Raw genomic sequence first — 4,538 nt, 5'->3', positions numbered from 1 at the left:
AAAAAGAAAGTTTTCCAAAATGGCTACTTGCTAAGCTGTGATGCGTTCACTGACCTAAATTTGAACCATATTGCAGAGCAAACCACTCATTTGCTTTGCTATTTTTTTTACCTGCATCCCAAAAGGTTTTTTCCTGCATAAACATTTTTGCAACATAATGTAAAAAAATGTTCACTTTAATCAAATGAGGCTGCGAGAAAAAAAACAAGACAACAAACTAACTTAAGTCAGACGTCAAATTTTAAATGTTCAGCATCACCTGCACATTTAAACAACAGAGTTCAAAGAATTTTAGCATTAAAAAACAACAAGGTTTGTAAAAAAATGCCCTGACCCGTAAACCCCAGCAACGTGGGTTATTTTTTTAAACAAACAGATTAGGTCCAGTCTGACGCTGGATTTGAATTCCAGTTATTTCATGAACACACAGATGGTATCTAAACTACGCCGCCTGAAGGCGTCTTCATCGCTCACAGGAAGCCGGTCATGTAAGCGCGCACTCAAGCAAAGTACAGTTAGATAAAATACCATTCGCCGAGGTACAGTTGACCCCAAAATGCAGCTTACGCAACCGGGAGTTGGCAGAAGAAACGGCGGCGTAGAGGGCAAGAAGAGCGCATTATGAGCCTCTCAGCCTGGAGGTGAACATTATCAGCCTATATATCTGATTTGTGGCTTTTCTGCTTGTAAAAATAACTCTTTATTCAAATCAGCACTTATCCACGGGCAGTCCGTAAATATTATTTTAAACTTTTACAGCCAGCGATGGAGGTGGATGGGGCCGACACTTTCTGAAGCCCAGAACTGAGCCAGAACCGTCATTAATAGCGCCGGGCCTCCAGCGCCTCGGTTTAATACTCCGTCACTGAAGTCTAAAGGTGAAGCTTTTACAAGCTTTAGGCAGAAACACAAACATATTTCAACATGCAGAAGCACTCCTGCCACTCCCCAGCCGCGTGTAAACGCATTATTGTCTGCTCCCGAAACACTGGCACCAAACTAAAGAATAAAATTCATCTTTAAACGGGATTTTTTAAATGAAAGATTCACATTTTGCATGTTTTTTTTTTTGGATTTCCATTTGGATTTCTACTGCTTCTAAAAACATGTGCTTTTATGTGCTTAAAAAACCCATCCAGACAGTTTTTGGCAAGAAGTGGTGACGTCACAAATCAGCAGGCACAATGTCTCACCTAGTAACCCCAATCCGTTCCCTAGCAACCTAGGCAGAGGTCCGGCAGTTACCTAGCAACCCAAACTGAGCTCCAGCACATTTGGTCAGCGTGTTTTACTGCAGTACAATGGCTGGAAAAGACAAGCGTTTTGTTGTTGACTTGCAGTCTAGAAACCACTTGCTGCATTCTTGTTGATTGTGCAGGAGGCTCCATTTCTGCTTTTCAAAGATGAACGGTTGTATAATTGCTCATGTTTGCAGCCATTTTTTTATGTACGAGTGTAAACATGGAGTTGAGGCATGTGGCCAGCAGCAGCTTGTTTGGATTTAAAGAGACAGCTCTGCTGAAAGGACCCAAAAGGTCCTTCCAGGATGAAAAGCAGAGAAATCTAATTATTCAAGAAAGACTTTGTGCAAAAAAATGTTTTGAACACATTTTGTAAAGCCCACAAACCTACCCCAACATGTTCAAGGAAGCATAATAGATCACCTTTAATCTATTTCAGCCAAAGAAATAACAATAAATACACCTCTGCATACTTGAAACATTTCACAAAGTGTTCATAGGCTTTCCCAAGTTCGAGAATCCCCTCCGGTGACCAATATCTCCAACAATAATCTGCTAAAACACAACAAGACAACTCTGAAAAATTAGCTTCCAAGTGGAGCCATTATTTTGTTAGCTCTGGCAGACTGCGAGGCACCTGGGAAATCTGAGCTGAGGTTAAGGGGGCTGCTGCAATCCAAGATGACTTTCTAGAGCTAATTAGCGCTGTATATTAGCAATCAAAAGAACCCCACTCTGACGCAAAGCGGGCAGCCAAGAAACATATTTTCCTCCATGTGTGAGACTAGCTGCAGAATGTTGATCCAGGAGATATGGGGTTACGATAAAGTCACGTCTGAGCATCTGATGATGGTCCGTTCCTCACAGACGAACCGGTGCCAAGAAGGGAAGACATCAGAAAATGTTTACGCCGAATACAAGACTGTTGCAGGAGCAGCAGCTTCTCACCACATCAAGAAATGCCTTATGAAAACTGTGGAGTCACGTCTAAACAAAGAAACAAACCGTTGTTGGAATATTTCCTGGAACCACTAGGTGGCACCAGAGTTTCAGCACCAAAGGAAAAAAAAACAAAAAACAAAACAGAAACCTGGTGGTTCTGTGAAACATGGATCAAAACTGAGGACATCAAAGTTAGCGTACATGTTGCTAGGGTTGCCATGGCAACAAGAGAAATGCGGATCAAATGCAGATATTAAAACATTAATATAAAACCATGGAGTAAAATGAACTCCTCAGTTAATTTCCTCTCATAAATAAACATTTTGAGGAAATTTTCTTTTTCTTACACATTCAACACATATATGTCCAGCTTCTCACCTAAATACAAAAGTTTTTTTTATATATATTTTAATTATTTATATCTTCAGAGCTTCAGAGGTTTATATTTTCTCGATGGGGAAAACAGAAAACGTGCAAAAATTTCCAAAAAAAATAAGATACAAAAGGGAATATTTCTTACCAACATTGATTTTGATTAATTACTAGATTGTTCAGGGGAAAAAAATTAAAGGTTCGATTGGACAGTAATAACTGGATTCATTTATCTTATTTTTTAAACATTAACTACATTAAATTTGAGCAACAGTTTCTGCTTCTGCGAGCAGCTCCGGTCAGTGTGTCCGTTTAACCAGCAGGGGGCGCAACAACATCAGAGATAACAGCGCTGTCAGACACTTGTTGCTCAATAATCAGGACTTATATATATATATATATAATTCACAGGAAAAGATGTTTATTTACAACCCAGAGTTGTTTTTAATGTGCTACTTGTTAAACATCATTATATATTTTTCATTGTTTTAAATCTAATCTCACCTAGGACCTGTCTGCCTTGGGTGACCCTACAAGGGGCATAAAGCCCCAGACAGCATAGCTCCTAGGATCATTGGGACACTCAAACCCCTCCACCACGATAAGGTGGCAGCCCAAGGAGAGGAAAACACGACTTAAACAGTTAATAAATAACATTTTTCCCATTTCATATTGTTTCTGAACTGTTCGTGCTTTGCTAGAGCAGCGGTGCAACATGTCGATCGCGGAAGGTTTTGAGTCGATCTCGATGAGAAACTGAACGCCGCCAGGACGCTGAGACCAGCACTTCCTCCTCTGGCTGGGTTAAAACGTTCGTAACTTTATTGAAGAACAACAAAAAAAATCAACAAAACGTTTTCAAATTAATGACCCAACAACAATAATAATCTCAGTGATTATTGTTTCTACATGGTGTTGCGCAATTCTGTGCGTTTCGGTTCCATTTCCAAAATAACCAGCAGAGCAGGAGTTTAAAATTAACTAATCAACCACCGCTGTGTTTATGAGACGATTATTAATGACCGCAAAATAAATATCAACCCTGAAAACCTGATATCGTATCGGACTGAATGTTATGTTTTTAACGTAATCTCAGGTCGGCTTGTGGAGCGCAGGAGGTTGCCATGGCAACGTGTGTGCATAAATGACACAGAGAGAGACAGAGTAAAAAAGGTGCGAGTGGTTTAGAGTTGATTACCTGTTCAGGTTGTTTTACTTTTGTTTTGGCTCATCACAGCCGCTGTAGTTTCTGAACGTTCAATAAACGACAAACTTGGACTAATTACCTCGTTAGTCTGTGAGTTTACGTCATTTACAACAAACATCAAACACGGTAAATATGTTTTATTAAGTATTTAACAAACAAATGGCTTCTACTGCCATAATTATGTGAAATTAAATTAATTGTCTAAAATAAAAAAAGTAGTTTGGTGCTGTCAGACTCAGAGTCTGAGAGGCTTTTCCTTTATTACACTTTTTTTGCCTCTTATTTAGTGGAAATGTTGATGAGATTTTCTCCAAAATAATAACTTTTTTCAACCTTTATAGCTCCACTGTTGAAAATGAGGCTCTAACATTCACAAATGACATTGAAATAAAATCCAGTCCAACATCTGGTTTGAGGTGATTCCTCTGGAACCTGTTGGAGGAAAAACATCCCAACTTCAGAAGATAAGCTTTAACCTAACAGAGCTCTGTGGTTCCTCCTGTCAGTATGAGAGTCAGGGTGAGGAGGCGCCATGTTAGGAAGAGAAGTGGAAGCTGCAGGAACTACAGAACAAACAGGTCATGATACTGGGCTCACCAGTCTGTCTCTGGGCAACACAGAAACAGTCTGGACAAACATCCATATACACACACACACACACAGGGATAATTTATACAGACCAATTAACCTGACAGGCTTTTTTTTTTACTGTGGGAGGAAGCCGGAGTACCCGGAGAGAACCCACGCATGCAAACTCAGGACCTTCTTGCTGCAAG

The sequence above is a fragment of the Poecilia reticulata genome, linkage group LG8, assembly GCF_000633615.1.
Source record: "Poecilia reticulata strain Guanapo linkage group LG8, Guppy_female_1.0+MT, whole genome shotgun sequence".
Taxonomy (NCBI): domain Eukaryota; kingdom Metazoa; phylum Chordata; class Actinopteri; order Cyprinodontiformes; family Poeciliidae; genus Poecilia; species Poecilia reticulata.
Note: the sequence above shows the minus strand (reverse complement) of the source record.